Source organism: Lissotriton vulgaris, chromosome 3_1 (genome assembly GCF_964263255.1).
Source record: "Lissotriton vulgaris chromosome 3_1, aLisVul1.2, whole genome shotgun sequence".
Taxonomy (NCBI): Eukaryota; Metazoa; Chordata; class Amphibia; order Caudata; family Salamandridae; genus Lissotriton; species Lissotriton vulgaris.
Window position 1 is genome coordinate 1,754,508,167 of NC_141689.1, and position 22,249 is coordinate 1,754,530,415.

A 22,249-nucleotide genomic window follows, 5' to 3' on the forward strand; every position below is an offset into this window, starting at 1 on the left:
ACTAAGTTGATGTTCTGACTTGCTGTGTCCATTGAACTGTAATAAACTTTCCTAAAATTAAAACTAAAATTAGGCATAGTAGGAGTATAAATACACCTGAAATAATCCAATGCTCAATCAATGGTGCATCCAGATATACTTCTTTGATTTGATGAAATAGTTCTGTTGCTTTTTCTTTAAAAGTTTTTCTTTCTGGCATCACTTCGGGGTCGGTTTGATCTTCAGAAAAGTTGTCGAAATTGATGAAGTAGCCAGAGACAGTTCTGTCAATTGTTGGAATTGTTCTTTCAATTTGTCTTTCGGTAGCACATTCTGATGCCACATCATTGTAGACTGGTGTTTCTTGACGAACTGATTCAATCTGTGTTCCAAGTGGAACGAGTTCCATGGCATTATTGCATAGTCCCTCTCTGTGCACTGCAGGCTTATCGAATGTGATTAGTCTTTCAGTTTGAACCTCTTGGATTGTTGTAAGTTTGGGTATTCTGTTGTTTCTCGGGAGTCCACTGGGCCTACTGTTGATTATAGGCCACATGCTTGTGGTTTTACCAGGTCGATTGTTACAACTCTGTTCTCCTTTTTACCAGCAAGGGGCGGTAGTACTACTGATCTTGTTCCGTTGATTGCAAAGACAGGTACTGCTTTTCTGTAAGAAGGCCCAAATTCCTTCTTCACCGCTATTTTTTCTCTGACTAGATCCCCAATCTTTGGAATCCAGACAGGCCTTGCTGGGGCTGGTGGTGCCTCTTCAGTGGTAGTTGGCTACTGCTTTAACTTTATGTTGCTTATGGATTTTCTTGTTTCATTCAAGTCCTGTAAAACAGCCAAACGGTCTTTGATGTCAAAGTCTTTATTCTTATCTTCTACCACTGATACCTGACTATCTAAGTCCTGATTGTACATTCTAGTTCCGAACAATAGTTCGTATGGGCTGAAACCTTTTAGAGAATTTCTTGGCAAATTGTTAAGACTGAGCTGGACACTTATTAAATGTTTGACCCACCCATCACCCAAACCTAATACCTTCGCTGTTATAGATTGCTTTAAGTCCCGGTTTTTTCTTTCCACTACACTGTTCCCTTCGGGGTGTGATGGACAAGAGTATCGCAAGCCAACGCCCATGCTGGCCATGTCCTCCTTATAAGCTAGAGAGCTGAAAGCAGGACCCTGGTCAGAATGGAACATGGCAATTGCGTGTGTGCCGATAAAGACTTGCAGATCTTTTATAACCGTTCTGGAGTCAGCCGAGCGCTGGGGCCACATTTTTTAAGTGAGTTTTAGTCTTAAATGATTAATAGGACGCTGGATGGCATGTAGACAGCATTACCCTGTCTATAAACGGTAACCGGGCAACAGACTGGACCCGTTCATTACTGCGATCCCTGTCACAGTCGGGACAGTTCTTTACATATATTTGGTGTTGCACGCTCATCCCCGGCCACCAGTATACTGATTGTAATTCAGTCAGAGATTCTTTGATCTTTTTGTGCCTTGGACCTTCACCCATGTGTGTGTCTGCTATTAATAACTTTCTCCTGTTCGTGTTTGGAATCACCCTATCCCCCACTCCAAGGATTCGAGCAAAAGGAACAGAGTTTGCATCAATTACGTATGCATAATTGAGTGGATAGTTCACGGGTAGGGCTGCACAGTCGCCTTTTACTGACGTTCTTACTGCCAGCATGGTTTCCCCGTCTATGTATTTTTCTGAACGCTTTTTTGTGGCTACGGAAGCTGGTTTAGTTGCTTCCGCTGTGGCTGTATTAGCCAATGAATTCCCTGCAACGTGAACGCCATCACGTTGATGACTCATAGTGTGTATCACGTGAGTCTTTTGAAGTTCTTTCTGTAAAAGAACTACCTGTTTCCAAAGCATTTTATGCTTGATTGTGGCACCTGTGTCATCTTTGAAATCATTTTGAATCCAGCTCTGCAACTTGTTGTTGTAAGAATTGACGCAAAAATGCGAATCGCACACGATTAGTGTCGGGAATTCACATTCAGCATTTTCAAGCGCCATCTTTAAAAATCTGATTTCAGCTCTCTGAGCCGAACAGTTTCTTACTGATTCAGTTTTTGTTATTTTCGGTCTGAATTTACCGCACAGCCAGCGACCTTTAACAATCGCGCAGGCTGCATCGTAGGATTTGTTCTCTACGTTGGAATGCTGTACGAATCTGTCTGTATAGATTATACAGGCGTGCTGTGAGAGAGGCAGAAGTTCGATTGGCAGAGGATATTCTTCTTCATAAGTCAAATCATTCAGTTTTTCGAATTGCGGAGCAAAATAGTATTTCACGTCGTCCGCAGCAAGAGAATTTACCCACTGTATCCATTTCGGATCCAGTGACACTGTAGGCAGGTTTAGTGGGCTGAATAGCGCCTCGAAGGCGGATTCCGCTGTGAGGACATTAATCCTTTTGCCGTGTGCTAGTTCCCTTTCATTAGCTAGTGCAGTTTGTACTGCTTTCACAGTATTTTCTGTGAGACTGAATGTTTTTTCCGCTTGTGTGTACAAGTGAGATTTGTAAGCTATTGGTACCTTTTCTCCCTCATTAGAGGTCAGGTACGTGAATCCGCATCTTCCTGGGATGACTCTGATTACAAGATTACGTGTATTGTCACGTGTATCTAATTTAGTTTTAGCTAACATGTCTGTTTGCAATGATCTCAAAATTTCTGTGTGTTTTTGAGTCCAGTTAATTGGTTTAAAATCAGGTTTAATTAGTTCGTAGAGAGGTTTAACCCTCTCCGGATAATTTAGAATGTAAGTTCTACCGAAATTCAGCAAGCCTAGAATCGATTGTAAGTTCTTCAGCGTTTTAGGTGCTTGGAGTACAGCGCACTTCTCTAAGAAGTTGTCCGCTAGCCTTTTTCCTTCACTTGATAATTCGTATCCTAAAAATAATACTGTCAGATGGGCAATTCAGGACTTTTTAAAGTTGAATTTGTAACCCTCTGCTGCGAACCCAAGTATAATGGTGTTCACTCTTTCCAAGTGAGTCTCCAAGTCGTCGTCTGTAAGATAGATATCATCTACATAAGATAATGCCTCATCGTCATACATTTGCAGTGACTCTGTTACTCTGGCTGAGAATAGTCCTGGGCTGTTCTTGAATCCCTGTGGGAGCCTACAGAAATTTTTCTGAGACCCCATTACTGAGAAAGCGGTCAAGTATCTGCTTTCTGGTGCAATGTTTTGACAAAAGAAACCATTTGATATGTCTAATGTCGTTTTATATTTTTTACGAACTATGTTATTCATTAGTGCAGCACTATGCGAATTTTGTACTGCAAATGTTTTGCAACATGAGTTAAGGTGTCTGTAGTCCAAAACTAGACGATATGAATTGTCTGGTTTGGAGACAGGAAACAAAGGATTGTTCATTTGAGAGGTGCATGTTTCAATCACCCCCTGGTATTCAAGTTGATCTAAAATCTCCCTGACCTGTTTTTTAGCTTCTTGCTTAATTGGATACTGCCTTTGGGCAGTCTGTTGACTTTTTAAATGGATTTTGTGAGGAGGAGAGTCCTCATCCCATCCTACATGATTTTTATATAATGCTGGAGCCTGGGCTACTGCCCATTTCCTTGCATATACATATTTAGTGTGAATCGGAATGTGATTCGAGAAGGCAGGCATAATCATTTCTTTGCCACGAGGGCACTCCCTGACAAACTCTGGGGGCCAATCTTTTTCAGCTAACAGGATGTCATAACCTTTAGAAAGTTGATCCCAAAATAGACCCCTTATTTTCCTAGTCTTATCACCCTCTAAACGCAGTGTTATTTCGTATATCTTATGAGGCTCGCTAACTCTGGTGTCGGCAGTTTCTACTTGAATGTATTCATTCGTGTTCACTGTCTCCAGATGACTCATCAGGATCTTGCGAGCTATGCTGATTTCTGCTGCGCTGTCTAGCATTGTCTGTGCCCACTCCCCGTTTTTCAACTGTGTCCTCAGTATTCTCGGCATGTTCGATTACTCTAATACTGGCTACCTTCTTTCTTGGAAATTGAGATTTTTTACTTTGAGCAGGTTCCTTGTCTTTGGACTTGGTGTGCTCTCCTGGGTCTGACCCTCGTCTTCTTTCCGATTTCTGCGAAAAAGATCGAGAGGGACGTGTATCAATACTTTGATATCTATCAGGCTTCTTCAAATTATCCCTATTTCTAAGGTTATATCTTTTCTCAGAGGGCTCCCTCTGGGGAGACTGGTGTTCTCGAGTCGGAGTTCTTTCCCTCCGTCGAGGAGACTTTCCTCTGGACTGGAAAACTTTTGCTTTGGGAGTGGATTGTTTATTTCCATCCCAGCTCTTTTTAGGAGTGTTTGAATTATTTTTAATAAATATTTTTTCATGATTTTCGAGCAGCTGGGGCTTTACTGGTTTTCCACCCAAGCTGTCTCTACCTAGTTCTTCATAACATTTTTCTATAATTCTGGCATGCTCAATTGGTTGATCTGTTATATCTGTTTCTTTCAATTTCTGGCGGATCACTTTATCCTCCATTGCCAACTGAACTAACTCTCTATATGCATTTGTTAATTCTTTTATTTTAACTAAGAGTTCTTCACTTGACATTTTATCAATGTTTGGATGTGGTGTGTAGCTGGCTAGAACCGGCCACGTTGCTCCTGGTCTACCTAGTTGACCGAGCCTGGTAATATGATCATTATGTTTTAGGGCGCCTTTAAACCAGAGCAGGTGCTCTTGGTATTTTAATGGGATTTCAATCTCCTCGAAAGGAGCGTACTCTTCCGGTGGATCCCCTATTTTGTAATAGTGGAACTCGTGTGTTGCGGCGTTTGCCGCTGGAAATTTTATCCATGAATAGAATACCTCTGTCTGCCGATATTCGTGTGCCTCTATCACGAAGATGACTGTGCCACCTTGTGTGGTCAGTCCATTTTCTATAAGTTTTAACGTTATAGTTTTTCTTATGTTGACCGGGATGATTATCGCACCCGGTTCATTAGTCCCTGTACTATCGGGACCCTGCTGAGTCGCATTTACTGCGGCATCAACGGTTCCGTTCTCTAAGTCTGACATTGTATGAAATGCAGGTTTTTTGCAGAGCAGGTCTCCAAGGAGACAAAGATTAGGTGCACAATATTTTGGAACACGGTATCCTTCAACGTTGAATAAACCAGAGCTTTACATAGGAATCTCTTCCTACTAAGTTCGGGCGGATTTTAACCTTTCACAGGAAATCTGGAATAGGATCACACATTGATTGGGTACCACAGGAAAACATGGAATCGCAATGCTATACACCTTCCTAAGTTACTGAACCATGCATTACTTTCTGCTTGTTTTCTGCAATCCCATGATGAGTGAATTTCATGGACTTCCTATGATCTCCTTCAGTATAGCCTGCGCAATCATGGACTCAATCACAGGTGTAATCCCTGCCACAGTTTCTGGAGTCATGTTATACTGAGGTTTTCTCTGACATTTTGCATTAGGCATGATCTCTATGCAGACTGGCTCAACTCCTCGAATCAGTCCGATTTCCTCTGCTGTGAAGTCCCATAGTACAGGAGAAATGGTGTCTCTCAAGTCCAATGGCATGTCTTCTACAGTCAGTAAAGCAAACATGTCTACGTACTGGTTTTGATTTATTAGTTTGAAAGCATCATCCTTATTCTGCAACTCAATTCCCTTTGGCCTACGAAAGATGGTACAATTCAACTTACGCAAGAGATCACACCCTAATAAGCAGACTGGACTTGAATCACACACCACAAACTGGTGATGCTCTGGAAAATTCCAATTCAGACTAATACTTCTTCTGTCAAAGGATTTGTCATTCTTTTGTTGGTAACCCCTATAACTTAGATTGATTTTCCCCAGAGGGGTAGGTTTGGGTATACTGCGGATCTCAAAGTAGGAAGGGTAGCACCAGTATCAATCAAGAATCTAATGAGATAACCAACATCATCTGTCTCTTTCTGTCAATCTGGTCTACCTCGAAGACTGCTCCAAGAGTACAGTCTTCCTCCCCCTCAGGCACCGTCATTGGTATGTGTCCTGATCAAATCCATCTAGCGCTTCAATAAAGGGCATCTGATGGCATTTTTGAATGCCCTGTGAGATCCTCGAAGGTCGCGGCACTTGCACTAAGTGTTTCTAATTCCCTTCCACATTAATGGATCTTAGCCTTGTCACTGTCGATAACTGATTTACACCATCTGTCTCCTGCACAAGCTCTCCATCCTGCACCTGATTCGCCAGATTTAAGTGACACACGCGCTTCCAAATGCCCGATCTTGTGACAAAATGACAGGTAGTTGTCTTTTTCAATGTAGCAACATCTATCCCTGTTTTGGGATCTATGAGTTCTCTCCCTCTTCCCTGTCCCGCTGGATCTGATATACCCTGAACACCTCCTTGGACATTCCCTCGATTATGAGCTACTGTCCCTCTTGTTGCCTGCACATGTTACCCCTTCTGTTTGTTTCTACCAGCATTAACTTTTCCTTTATCCTCCCATGTATAGAATCCACCTCATCACTGCAATACTTGGCATACCGTAGAATTTCATCCATTGATTTATTTTGCCAGCAGATCTAATAATGCTGAATAATAAGGATAATTTCTGGCCTCAATCCTGTCACAAATTTTGCGACAAATTGTCCCATGTCCTTTGGGTAGAGTGTATCTTTCAAAAAATATATATATATTAACCATAAGTATAATACAATACACCAAAATCAAGCACCTAAGTAAATACCATTAACCAAATCCAAAAAGGGAACACAAGGGAGTACAAAGATTAAAATGTGCATTACACAGACAAAAAATGAACTTAAAAATATCTTAGTAAGCATAGCTAATAGTAATATGAACACAAACAAAAATTCATGTATAACACAAGCTCTAGACCCACTGAACACTGGACCACACCCGTTAAAATTTTTGCCAAGAACGTGGACCTCTAACTTTGGCAAGAGCCATCTACATTTCGTAGATTTCTCGAAGCAGGACCCAGAACTCGTTAATGCTAGGACATGTTTTTTAATCCAAGCACGAGCAATGCACAAACGTGCATTTACGATTAGAATTGATACAAGTAATCCCGTAAGACAACCACGATCCTGTATTACCCCAATATGATTTCCTTCTCTGTCATCTGAATATCATGACCAGCCTGCTTTGAGAAAACGTGATTACCATCAAAACAAAATAAGCTCAACCCTGGGCACGTAATAAACATATGTCATAGATCAGTGGCATACTACACTTGAGACTTTGTCAACAGGTTTTGGGTAAAATGATTAATTTGCAGCCCATTTAGAAATAAGCTCAGGGGTATAGTACAGCATAAATATAACCCTGTGCTGCTGTATTTTCATGTTAACCGATGCTACTGCTAAATCTATAGTTGCCAAGGATTCCTGTGCTTCCTCTTTTATTAAAGCAGTTTGAAAAACCCAGGTTAGCTTTGCTGCAATCTTTATGCCATTATCACTAGCAGAAGCTAAACGTTTCTGATATGCTTTACCAGTAAGCCCTCGGCCAGAGATCTGAAAAAGTACAGATAGCACCTCAGAAGGACTGGGCATCTGTAATAGGCCCAGACCACGAGTAAAGTAATCCCTGATTTGCAAGTACTTAAAAAATATATTCTGCGACACCCCATACTCTTCTTTCAGAGCTGCAAACAACCGAAACCCTTGTCCATCATACAACTGCCACCTATTTCCAACAGGGTCATGAAAAAATGTAGGATTTCCCCACAACATGGTATACACATGCAACTTTGGAAGAGAATATGCCTTAGAAATATCTTGCCATATCCTGACAATGTCTCTAACTACCTTAAATCATACCCTCTTGTAGTAATTGGGGTCTGTAGTTTCATATAGCATAAACCCCATATAGGGGCCGCCTGCCAATTGATAAGAAAGCCAGATCATACCTCTATCGGATCCCTTAAGTAGACTTTGAATTCGTCCAAAATACATGTCCCAAAAGTATCATTTAAAATCTGGGAGCATGAACCCTCGTTGTATATATGATAGCTTAGTATACCGTAGGGTGCTCCTTGCACGTCGATAGCTCCAGCTAAACCTACCTAAAGCACTATCTAGGTGCTTAAAAAACGCCAGCGGTACCCTAAATGGGACAGTGTGCAATAGATACAACAACATCGATAGAATATTAATTTTAACAATGTTACACCTCCCAACTATGCTAAAGGGGAGCCGGTGCCAGCTGCGCAAATTTGCAACCACCCTCTTTAACAATTGTTAATAATTGAGTGTAATCACCTCATATACTTGACTACTAATACAGACTCCTAAGTAAGTTGCTGTTCATGTTATCCCCAAAGCAGTCAGAGCCGTATCTGATTGATAATTCCAAATTGTCTGTGTTTTGTTTAGATTTAATTTGTAGCCTGAAAATGACCCAAAACATTGAGCTTCTAATGTGAGCTCGACTATAGCGTCTTCAGGTCTCGTAGAAAAAACTTCTATATCATCTGCGTAAACAGCTAATTTAAGCTCTAGCACGTTAAGAGATACTGGAGGAATCCTCGCAATATGCAGCAGATGCTGTACAAAAGGCTCAATATAAAGAGCAAACAGCAACAGGGATAGAGCGCACCCCTGTTGCGTGCTCCTTTGAACTACAAAGGATGAAGAAGAGAAGCCACTAACCTTGACAGAAGCTGTCGGATTGCTGTAAACTATCTGAATTGCCGAGACAAACCTCTGAACAAGACCAAGTGCTGTCATCGTTAACCATAATGATCCCCTAACCACCCGGTCAAAGGCCTTCTCGGCATCCAGCATCAACATCCCAGCGCGCTGATTTAGTCGGCCGGAAACATAAAATGCAGCAATAGCTGTATTAATGTGAGCCGCCGTGTCTCTGCCAGGGACAAAGCCATGCTGTTGCCTTGAAACTAAAACATGAATAACCGGAGCCAACGAGATGCAAGAATTAAAAAAAATATTTTAGCGTTGGCATTAATCCATGATATCTGCCGGTATGAGCTCATCTCCTCTGCCAGTTTCCACTTTTTTGGAAACACTATAAAATTAGTAATATTCTAAGAGGACAGAACATTCCCCCCCTGCATAACCTTGTTACATAACACCAGAAAAAATGGCTATAACCTGTTTTTAAAAAGTCTTATAAAATTCCAATGGAATTGTGTCTCCACCAACATCTTTGCCAGTAGGCAGAGCAATAATTGCTACCTCAATTCCGCCCAAGTCAACATCTCTTTGCAGGGGCTCAGAAAGAAAAAAACGTTCTTGAATATACTCTGTGGCAGTTTGCTGATTGAAACAGGTTGAATTGTCATAAAGGTCAGCATAGCATGACTTGAATTGCTCCACTATATCTTCAGATCTAGTAAAGGCTAGCCCGTCCGCCCCTTTAATAAGTTTAATACTTGATCTAACCCTTATATTAGGAATCTGACTGGCCAACAATCGCCAACCCTTTCCCCATACTCATATTATTTGGATTTGAATTTATGATAATTATTTGCTACTTTGTCCATTAGCCTTCTCTTAAGTTTAGCTCTGACATCAGTAACCTGCTGATAAACGTGCTTTTCGCTGGGGTCGTTTGTAACAATGGCTCTAGCATGCTTTTGCTCTAGGTCTAAATAGAGCTTATGTTTTTTTTCCATCAAACGTACCCCCTGTCCTTTCTGTTTTATAATATATTGCAACATGGCTCCTCTAACAAATGCCTTCATACAGTCCCAAACCGTTGCCATTGGCGCCGTGGCCCGGTTATTCTCAATAAATTCCCCCAGTGTTCCTTGCATAGATTTTACATATTCTGTATTGTTGAGAAGATATCTAGGAAAAGAAAATTCCCTCCCTAGCCCTTTAACACCCGGCTGAAACCGCAATGTCAACATCACAGGATTATGATCATAGGTGATCTTAGCGATACAAAAGGGGATGATGGACGGAGCGTTTGAGCAAATCAAACACTCATCCCCAGTCAACTGATCTGAGTTTAATCCATCACCATTCTTTAGCTCACTCAGCCACCCCAGTTCAGACATGGCCATATGAAAATCAGTCTGACCCTGTGCCTCATGGGAACAGTCCAGCCCGAACTGCCAAGCCATGTCTTCCCTGGACCGGAAACAAGCATCCTGGGACTGGTTTCGGATTCATAATCATCATCAGCCAGGCTATCTTGAATCCAGTGGCGAAGTGAGCAAGGGACACACTTCTGAGCATACCCTGCCAACTTAGGGCGAACAAAGCGATACCAAAGGGGATGATGGACGGAGCTTTTGAGCAAATGAAACACTCATCCCCAGTCAACTGATCTGGATTTAATCCATCACCATTCTTTAGCTCACTCAGCCACCCCAGTTCAGACATCTTATCTTATCTTTTCCTAACAAAGTTTTATATAGCGCTCGTACACCCAGAGGCTTCATGGCGCTGACCGACGGAGGCTATGAGGCTGCAGCTTGGAAGGCTTAATGAAAAGTTAGGCAAGAGTCTGGACAAACAGACAAGTTTTGAGATGTTTCCTGAATGGCACGAGGTTGGGGCAAGAGCGAATTTCCAAAGGGAGGGAGTTCCATAATTTGGAGGAGAGGGTGGCAAACCTTCAACCTCCCTTGCGTTGGAACTTATAGTAAGGGACAATAAGGAGGTTTTGAGAGGCAGAGCGTAGGCTACGGGAAGGAGTGTATCTGGGCAGGAGGTCATTAATGAACTTAGGATTGCGAGCATATAGAGATTTGAAGGTAATGCAAGTCGTTTTGAATGTGATATGTTGGGTAATGGGGAGCCAGTGGAGTTGTCTCAATAGGGGTCTGGCTGACTGCCAGCGCGGCAATCGGTATATAAGTCTGGCTGCCTGATTTTGGGCCATCTGCAGGCGTTTGCTAAGGGCAACAGAGAGACCCAGGTAGATGGCGTTGGCGTAGTCTAAGTGTGACAGTACCAAGGTCATCACCACCTGGGTCAAGGCTGGCTAGGTGAGCATCCAAATTATCTTTTTTATCTTGCGGAGCTGGAAGAAACATGTGGACACAACAGAATTCACTTGAGGCTTTAGTGACAAATCTTTGTCAATAAGCACCCCCAGGCATTTGACCGAGCTGGAAGGGGTGGGGGGGCTGAGCTCGGGTGGCCAATAATGCGGGCCCCAGAATAGCTGGCTTTTGAGGAAAAGGACCAATTCGGTCTTGTCAGGGTTTAACTTTAATTGGTTACAGTCCATCCAATGACGTTTGTGGAGCATGGTGTTCTGGAATTCATGGATAGAATCTGGGGAATTGTCAATTGTGAAGGTAAGTTGCAGGTCGTCTGCAAAATTAAAGGTGGTGACTTTGAAGGTTTTGAGAGACCGAAGCAGAGGGAGCATGTAAATATTAAATAGAATGGGGGACAGCGAGGAACCTTGGGGGTGGTGTGGAGTTTGGGGGACGAACAGGGGGCCAGACCGACTATTGCGTGCGGTCTTTTAGGAAGGACCTGATCCAATCATGGGCTGAGCCGCAGATGCCGGCTACTTTGACAAGGTCGAGGTCGATGTCATGGTCGACCGTGTCAAACGCTGCCGACAGATCAAGTAAGACCAGGGCCTGGGGGATTCCCATATCTGCGTTATGTCTCAGGGAGTTCAGGACCGCCGTGATGACTAACTCAGTGGAGTGGGCCGGTCAAAACGCAGCTTGAAAGGGGTCCAAAAAATCGAATTGCTCAATAAAGCTGGAAAGATGTGACGTCACATGGGCCTCCAATACCTTGGCTAAATAAGGAAGGAGGGAGATTGGCCTGTAGTTGGATAGGGTGGTGGGCTCCGCTCCCGTTTTTTTTAGGAGGGGCACCACACTGCCTCCTTAAATGAATTTGGAACCACGCCTTGAGTTAAGGATGTATTAAGGAGTCTTAAGATAGGAGGGGAAAAAGCTGCAAATATGTTTTTTAAGATATAGGGGGGGCAACAGTCTCGAGGAGATCCAGACTTTACCCTATTCAGAAGGGCAAGTAGGGAAGGGGCATCCATTATAGGAAAGTGATCTAAGGAATGGGTGCTGGTAACGTGTACCGGGCCAGGGGAAGGGGGAGTGGTGACAAGAATACTAGATTTGATGGTCACGATTTTATCCAAAAAATATTGGTTGAGAGTATTACAAAAGTCCTGAGTGACGGCGGGTTTAGGCAGGATTCTTCCAGGGTTAGAGAGTTTATTGACGATGGCAAAGATGTCCTTAGAATTGTTTTTTGATTGTTTAATTATACTTGAAAATAAGGCAGATTTGGCTAGGATAATAGGCTTCATGAATTGTGCATGGGCGGCCGAGTAAAGGGTCTTTTCGAGAGGATCATAGGCTCTCCTCCATACCCGTTCCGTTGACGGACGATTAGTTTTTTTGCCCTAAGGTCGAGGGAGAACGATTTGTGAGCATCAGATTGGCAAATGGTTTTGAGTTTCTTCCGAAGTCAACTGATCTGGGTTTAATCCATCACCATTCTTAAGCTCACTCAGCCACCCCAGTTCAGACATGGCCATATGCAAATCAGTCTGACCCTGTGCCTCATGGGAACAGTCCAGCCCTAACTGCCAAGCCATGTCTTCCCTGGACCGGAAACAAGCATCCTGGGACCGGTTTCAGATTCATAATCCTCATCAGCCAGGCTATTTTGAATCCAGTGGCCAAGTGAGCAAGGGACTCACGTCTGAGCATAACCTGCCAACTTAGGGTGAACAAAGCGATACAAAAGGGGATGATGGACGGAGTGTTTGAGCAAATCAAACACTCATCCCCATTAAACTGATCTGGGTTTAATTCATCACCATCCTTTAGCTCACTCAGCCACCCCAGTTCAGACATGGCCATATGCAAATCAGTCTGACCCTGTGCCTCATGGGAACAGTCCAGCCTGAACTGCGAAGCCATGTCTTCCCTGGACCGGAAACAAGCATTCTGGGACCGGTTTCGGATTCATAATCCTCATCAGCCAGGCTATCTTGAATCCAGTGGCCAAGTGAGCAAGGGACTCACGTCTGAGCATACCGTGCCAACTTAGGGCGAACAAAGTGATACAAAAGGGGATGATGGACGGAGCGTTTGAGCAAATCAAACACTCATCCCCAGTCAACTGATCTGGGTTTAATCCATCACCATTCTTTAGCTCACTCAGCCGCCCCAGTTCAGACATGGCCATATGCAAATAAGTCTAGCCCTGTGCCTCATGGGAACAGTCCAGCCCGAGCTGCCAAGCCATGTCTTCCCTCGACAAGAAACATGCATCCTGGGACTGGTTTCGGATTAATAATCCTCATCAGCCAGGCTATCTTGAATCCAGTGGCCAAGTGAGCAAGGGACTCACGTCTGAGCATACCCTGCCAATTTAGGGTGAACTAAGCGATACAAAATGGGATAATGGACGGAGCGTTTGAGCAAATCAAACACTCATCCCCAGTCAACTGATCTGGGTTTAATCCATCACCATTCTTTAGCTCACTCAGCCACCCCAGTTCAGACATGACCATATGCAAATCAGTCTGACCCTGTGCCTCATGGGAAGAGTCCAGCCCGAACTGCCAAGCCATGTCTTCCCAAGACCGTAAACAAGCATCCTGGGACCGGTTTCGGATTCATAATCCTCATCAGCCAGGCTATTTTGAATCCAGTGGCCAAGTGAGCAAGGGACTCAGTCAGAGCATACCCTGCCAACTTAGGGTGAACAAAGCGATACAAACGGGGATGATGGACGGAGTGTTTGAGCAAATCAAACACTCATCCCCAGTCAACTGATCTGGGTTTAATTCATCACCATTCTTTAGCTCACTCAGCCACCCCAGTTCAGACATGGCCATATGCAAATCAGTCTGACCCTGTGCCTCATGGGAACAGTCCTGCCTGAACTGCGAAGCCATGTCTTCCTTGGACCGGAAATAAGCATCCTGGGACCGGTTTCGGATTCATAATCCTCATCAGCCAGGCTATCTTGAATCCAGTGGCCAAGTGAGCAAGGGACTCATGTCTGAGCATACCGTGCCAACTTAGGGCGAACAAAGCGATACAAAAGGGGATGATGGACGGAGCGTTTGAGCAAATCAAACACTCATCCCCAGTCAACTGATCTGGGTTTAATCCATCACCATTCTTTAGCTCACTCAGCCACCCCAGTTCAGACATGGCCATATGCAAATCAGTCTAGCCCTGTGCCTCATGGGAACAGTCCAGCCCGAGCTGCCAAGCCATGTCTTCCCTGGACAAGAAACATGCATCCTGGGACTGGTTTCGGATTAATAATCCTCATCAGCCAGGCTATCTTGAATCCAGTGGCCAAGTGAGCAAGGGACTCACGTCTGAGCATACCCTGCCAATTTAGGGTGAACTAAGCGATACAAAATGGGATGATGGACGGAGCGTTTGAGCAAATCAAACACTCATCCCCAGTCAACTGATCTGGGTTTAATCCATCACCATTCTTTAGCTCACTCAGCCACCCCAGTTCAGACATGGTCAAATGCAAATCAGTCTGACGCTGTGCCTCATGGGAACAGTCCAGTCCGAACTGCCAAGCCATGTCTTCCCAAGACCGGAAACAAGTATCCTGGGACCGGTTTCGGATGCATAATACTCATCAGCCAGGCTATCTTGAATCCAGTTGCCAAGTGAGCAAGGGACTCACGTCTGAGCATAACATGCCAATTTAGGGCGAACAAAGCGATACAAAAGGGGATGATGGACGGAGCGTTTGAGCAAATCAAACACTCATCCCCAGTCAACTGATCTGGGTTTAATCCATCACCATTCTTTAGCTCACTCAACCACCCCAGTTCAGACATGGCCATATGAAAATCAGTCTGACCCTGTTCCTCATGGGAACAGTCCAGCTCGAACTGCCAAGCCATGTCTTCCCTGGACCGGAAACAAGCATCCTGGGACCGGTTTCGGATTCATAATCCTAATCAGCCAGGCTATCTTGAATCCAGTGGCCAAGTGAGCAAGGGACTCACGTCTGAGCATACCCTGCCAACTTAGGGCGAACAAAGCGATACAAAAGGGGATGATGGACCGAGCGTATGAGCAAATCAAACACTCATCCCCAGTCAACTGATCTGGGTTTAATCCATCACCATTCTTTAGCTCACTCAGCCACCCCAGTTAAGACATGGCCATATGAAAATCAGTCTGACCCTGTGCCTCATGGGAACAGTCCAGCCCGAACTGCCAAGCCATGTCTTCCCTGGACCGGAAACAAGCATCCTGGGACCGGTTTCGAATTCATAATTCTCATCAGCCAGGCTATCTGGAATCCAGTGGGGAAGTGAGCAAGGGACTCACGTCTGAGCATACCCTGCCAACTTAGGGCGAACAAAGCGATACAAAAGGGGATGATGGACGAAGAGTTTGAGCAAATCAAACACTTATCCCCAGTCAACTGATCTAGGTTTAATCCATCACCATTCTTTAGCTCACTCAGCCACCCCAGTTCAGACATGGCCATATCCAAATCAGTCTGACCCTGTGCGTCATGGGAACAGTCCAGACCGAACTGCCAAGCCATGTCTTCCCTGGAACGGAAACAAGCATCCTGGGACCGGTTTCGGATTCAAAATCCTCATCAGCCAGGCTATCTTGAATCCAGTGGCCAAGTGAGCAAGGGACTCCCGTCTGAGCATACCCTGCCAACTTAGGGTGAACAAAGCGATACAAAAGGGGATGATGGACAGAGCGTTTGAGCAAATCAACACTCATCCCCAGTCAACTGATCTGGGTTTAATCCATCACCATTCTTTAGCTCACTCAGCCACCCCAGTTCAGACATGGCCATATGCAAATCAGTCTGACCTTGTGCCTCATGGGAACAGTCCAGCCTGAACTGCCAAGCCATGTCTTCCCTGGACCGGAAACAAGCATCCTGGGACCGGTTTCGGATTCATAATTCTCATCAGCCAGGCTATCTTGAATCCAGTGGCCAAGTGAGCAAGGGACTCACGTCTGAGCATACCCTGCCAACTGATCTGGGTTTATTCCATCACCATTCTTTAGCTCACTCAGCCACCCCAGTTCAGACATCTTATCTTATCGTATCTTAACAAAGTTTTATATAGCGCTCGTACACCCAGAGGTTTCATGGCGCTGACCGACGGAGGCTATGAGGCTGCAGCTTGGAAGGCTTAAAGAAAAGTTAGGCAAGAGTCTGGACAAACAGACAAGTTTTGAGATGTTTCCTGAATGGCAGGAGGTTGGGACAAGAGCAAATTTCCAAAGGGAGGGAGTTCCATAATTTGGAGGCGAGGATGGCAAACCTTCGCCCTACCTTGCGTTGGAACTTATAGTAAGGGACAAAAGGAGGTTTTGAGAGGCAGAGCATAGGCTACGGGAAGGAGTGTATCTGGGCAGGAGGTCATTAATGAACTTAGGATTGCGAGCATATAGAGATTTGAAGGTAATGCAAGTCGTTTTGAATGTGATATGTTGGGTAATGGGGAGCCAGTGGAGTTGTCTCAATAGGGGTCTGGCTGACTGCCAGCGCGGCAATCGGTATATAAGTCTGGCTGCCTGATTTTGGGCCATCTGCAGGCGTTTGCTAAGGGCAACAGAGAGACCCAGGTAGATGGCGTTGGCGTAGTCTAAGTGTGACAGTACCAAGGTCATCACCACCTGGGTCAAGGCTGGCTAGGTGAGCATCCGAATTATCTTTTTTATCTTGCGGAGCTGGAAGAAACATGTGGACACAACAGAATTCACTTGAGGCTTTAGTGACAAATCTTTGTCAATAAGCACCCCCAGGCATTTGACCGAGCTGGAAGGGGTGGGGGGGCTGAGCTCGGGTGGCCAATAATGCGGGCCCCAGAATAGCTGGCTTTTGAGGAAAAGGACCAATTCGGTCTTGTCAGGGTTTAACTTTAATTGGTTACAGTCCATCCAATGACGTTTGTGGAGCATGGTGTTCTGGAATTCATGGATAGAATCTGGGGAATTGTCAATTGTGAAGGTAAGTTGCAGGTCGTCTGCAAAATTAAAGGTGGTGACTTTGAAGGTTTTGAGAGACCGAAGCAGAGGGAGCATGTAAATATTAAATAGAATGGGGGACAGCAAGGAACCTTGGGGGTGGTGTGGAGTTTGGGGGACGAACAGGGGGCCAGACCGACTGCTTGAGTGCGGTCTTTTAGGAAGGACCTGATCGAATCATGGGCTGAGCCGCAGATGCCGGCTACTTTGACAAGGTCGAGGTCGATGTCATGGTCGACCGTGTCAAACGCTGCCGACAGATCAAGTAAGACCAGGGCCTGGGGGATTCCCATATCTGCGTTATGTCTCAGGGAGTCCAGGACCACCGTGATGACTAACTCAGTGGAGTGGGCCGGTCGAAAAGCAGCTTGAAAGGGGTCCAAAAAATCGAATTGCTCAATAAAGCTGGAAAGATGTGACGTCACATGGGCCTCCAATACCTTGGCTAAATAAGGAAGGAGGGAGATTGGCCTGTAGTTGGATAGGGTGGTGGGCTCCGCTCCCGTTTTTTTTAGGAGGGGCACCACAACTGCCTCCTTAAATGAATTTGGAACCACGCCTTGAGTTAAGGATGTATTAAGGAGTCTTAAGATAGGAGGGGAAAAAGCTGCAAATATGTTTTTTAAGATATAGGGGGGGCAACAGTCTCGAGGAGATCCAGACTTTACCCTATTCAGAAGGGCAAGTAGGGAAGGGGCATCCATTATAGGAAAGTGATCTAAGGAATGGGTGCTGGTAACGTGTACCGGGCCAGGGGAAGGGGGAGTGGTGACAAGAATACTAGATTTGATGGTCACGATTTTATCCAAAAAATATTGGTTGAGAGTATTACAAAAGTCCTGAGTGACGGCGGGTTTAGGCAGGATTCTTCCAGGGTTAGAGAGTTTATTGACGATGGCAAAGATGTCCTTAGAATTGTTATTTGATTGTTTAATTATACTTGAAAATAAGGCAGATTTGGCTAGGATAATAGGCTTCATGAATTGTGCATGGGCGGCCGAGTAAAGGGTCTTTTCGAGAGGATCATAGGCTCTCCTCCATACCCGTTCCGTTGACGGACGACTAGTTTTTTTGCCCTAAGGTCGAGGGAGAACGATTTGTGAGCATCAGATTGGCGAATGGTTTTGAGTTTCTTCCGAAGTCAACTGATCTGGGTTTAATCCATCACCATTCTTAAGCTCACTCAGCCACCCCAGTTCAGACATGGCCATATGCAAATCAGTCTGACCCTGTGCCTCATGGGAACAGTCCAGCCCTAACTGCCAAGCCATGTCTTCCCTGGACCGGAAACAAGCATCCTGGGACCGGTTTCGGATTCATAATCCTCATCAGCCAGGCTATTTTGAATCCAGTGGCCAAGTGAGCAAGGGACTCACGTCTGAGCATAACCTGCCAACTTAGGGTGAACAAAGCGATACAAAAGGGGATGATGGACGGAGTGTTTAAGCAAATCAAACACTCATCCCAATTCAACTGATCTGGGTTTAATTCATCACCATCCTTTAGCTCACTCAGCCACCCCAGTTCAGACATGGCCATATGCAAATCAGTCTGACCCTGTGCCTCATGGGAACAGTCCAGCCTGAACTGAGAAGCCATGTCTTCCCTGGACCGGAAACAAGCATTCTGGGACCGGTTTCGGATTCATAATCCTCATCAGCCAGGCTATCTTGAATCCAGTGGCCAAGTGAGCAAGGGACTCACGTCTGAGCATACCGTGCCAACTTAGGGCGAACAAAGTGATACAAAAGGGGATGAGGATGGAGCGTTTGAGCAAATCAAACACTCATCCCCAGTCAACTGATCTGGGTTTAATCCATCACCATTCTTTAGCTCACTCAGCCACCCCAGTTCAGACATGGCCATATGCAAATAAGTCTAGCCCTGTGCCTCATGGGAACAGTCCAGCCCGAGCTGCCAAGCCATGTCTTCCCAAGACCGGAAACAAGCATCCTGGGACCGGTTTCGGATTCATAATCCTCATCAGCCAGGCTATTTTGAATCCAGTGGCCAAGTGAGCAAGGGACTCAGTCTGAGCATACCCTGCCAACTTAGGGTGAACAAAGCGATACAAAAGGGGATGATGGACGGAGTGTTTGAGCAAATCAAACACTCATCCCCAGTCAACTGATCTGGGTTTAATTCATCACCATTCTTTAGCTCACTCAGCCACCCCAGTTCAGACATGGCCATATGCAAATCAGTCTGACCCTGTGCCTCATGGGAACAGTCCAGCCTGAACTGCGAAGCCATGTCTTCCCTGGACCGGAAATAAGCATCCTGGGACCGGTTTCGGATTCATAATCCTCATCAGCCAGGCTATCTTGAATCCAGTGGCCAAGTGAGCAAGGGACTCATGTCTGAGCATACCGTGCCAACTTAGGGCGAACAAAGCGATACAAAAGGGGATGATGGACGGAGCGTTTGAGCAAATCAAACACTCATCCCCAGTCAACTGATCTGGGTTTAATCCATCACCATTCTTTAGCTCACTCAGCCACCCCAGTTCAGACATGGCCATATGCAAATCAGTCTAGCCCTGTGCCTCATGGGAACAGTCCAGCCCGAGCTGCCAAGCCATGTCTTCCTTGGACAAGAAACATGCATCCTGGGACTGGTTTCGGAATAATAATCCTCATCAGGCAGGCTATCTTGAATCCAGTGGCCAAGTGAGCAAGGGACTCACGTCTGAGCATACCCTGCCAATTTAGGGTGAACTAAGCGATACAAAATGGGATGATGGACGGAGCGTTTGAGCAAATCAAACACTCATCCCCAGTCAACTGATCTGGGTTTAATCCATCACCATTCTTTAGCTCACTCAGCCACCCCAGTTCAGACATGGTCAAATGCAAATCAGTCTGACCCTGTGCCTCATGGGAACAGTCCAGCCCGAACTGCCAAGCCATGTCTTCCCAAGACCGGAAACAAGCATCCTGGGACCGGTTTCGGATGCATAATACTCATCAGCCAGGCTATCTTGAATCCAGTTGCCAAGTGAGCAAGGGACTCACGTCTGAGCATAACATGCCAATTTAGGGCGAACAAAGCGATACAAAAGGGGATGATGGACGGAGCGTTTGAGCAAATCAAACACTCATCCCCAGTCAACTGATCTGGGTTTAATCCATCACCATTCTTTAGCTCACTCAGCCACCCCAGTTCAGACATGGCCATATGAAAATCAGTCTGACCCTGTTCCTCATGGGAACAGTCCAGCTCGAACTGCCAAGCAATGTCTTCCCTGGACCGGAAACAAGCATCCTGGGACCGGTTTCGGATTCATAATCCTCATCAGCCAGGCTATCTTGAATCCAGTGGCCAAGTGAGCAAGGGACTCACGTCTGAGCATACCCTGCCAACTTAGGGCGAACAAAGCGATACAAAAGGGGATGATGGACCGAGCGTATGAGCAAATCAAACACTCATCCCCAGTCAACTGATCTGGGTTTAATCCATCACCATTCTTTAGCTCACTCAGCCACCCCAGTTAAGACATGGCCATATGAAATTCAGTCTGACCCTGTGCCTCATGGGAACAGTCCAGCCCGAACTGCCAAGCCATGTCTTCCCTGGACCGGAAACAAGCATCCTGGGACCGGTTTCGGATTCATAATTCTCATCAGCCAGGCTATCTGGAATCCAGTGGGCAAGTGAGCAAGGGACTCACGTCTGAGCATACCCTGCCAACTTAGGGCGAACAAAGCGATACAAAAGGGGATGATGGACGAAGAGTTTGAGCAAATCAAACACTTATCCCCAGTCAACTGATCTAGGTTTAATCCATCACCATTCTTTAGCTCACTCAGCCACCCCAGTTCAGACATGGCCATATCCAAATCAGTCTGACCCTGTGCGTCATGGGAACAGTCCAGCCCGAACTGCCAAGCCATGTCTTCCCTGGAACGGAAACAAGCATCCTGGGACCGGTTTCGGATAGAAAATCCTCATCAGCCAGGCTATCTTGAATCCAGTGGCCAAGTGAGCAAGGGACTCCCGTCTGAGCATACCCTGCCAACTTAGGGTGAACAAAGCGATACAAAAGGGGATGATGGACAGAGCGTTTGAGCAAATCAACACTCATCCCCAGTCAACTGATCTGGGTTTAATCCATCACCATTCTTTAGCTCACTCAGCCACCCCAGTTCAGACATGGCCATATGCAAATCAGTCTGACCTTGTGCCTCATGGGAACAGTCCAGCCTGAACTGCCAAGCCATGTCTTCCCTGGACCGGAAACAAGCATCCTGGGACCGGTTTCGGATTCATAATTCTCATCAGCCAGGCTATCTTGAATCCAGTGGCCAAGTGAGCAAGGGACTCACGTCTGAGCATACCCTGTCAACTGATCTGGGTTTATTCCATCACCATTCTTTAGCTCACTCAGCCACCCCAGTTCAGACATCTTATCTTATCGTATCTTAACAAAGTTTTATATAGCGCTCGTACACCCAGAGGTTTCATGGCGCTGACCGACGGAGGCTATGAGGCTGCAGCTTGGAAGGCTTAAAGAAAAGTTAGGCAAGAGTCTGGACAAACAGACAAGTTTTGAGATGTTTCCTGAATGGCAGGAGGTTGGGGCAAGAGCAAATTTCCAAAGGGAGGGAGTTCCATAATTTGGAGGCGAGGATGGCAAACCTTCGCCCTACCTTGCGTTGGAACTTATAGTAAGGGACAAAAGGAGGTTTTGAGAGGCAGAGCATAGGCTACGGGAAGGAGTGTATCTGGGCAGGAGGTCATGAATGAACTTAGGACTGCGAGCATATAGAGATTTGAAGGTAATGCAAGTCATTTTGAATGTGATACGTTGGGTAATGGGGAGCCAGTGGAGTTGTCTCAATAGGGGTCTGGCTGACTGCCAGCGCGGCAATCGGTATATAAGTCTGGCTGCCTGATTTTGGGCCATCTGCAGGCGTTTGCTAAGGGCAACAGAGAGACCCAGGTAGATGGCGTTGGCGTAGTCCAAGTGTGACAGTACCAAGGCCATCACCACCTGGGGCAAGGCTGGTTAGGCGAGCATCCAAATTATCTTTTTTATCTTGCGGAGCTGGAAGAAGCATGTGGACACAACCGAATTCACTTGAGGCTTTAGTGACAAATCTTTGTCAATAAGCACCCCCAGGCTTTTGATCGAGCTGGAAGGGGTGGGGGGGCCGAGTTCAGGTGGCCAATAATGCGGGCCCCAAAATAACTGGCTTTTGCCGAAAGGGTCCAATTTGGTCTTGTCAGGGTTTAACTTTAATTGGTTACAGTCCATCCAATGACGTATGTG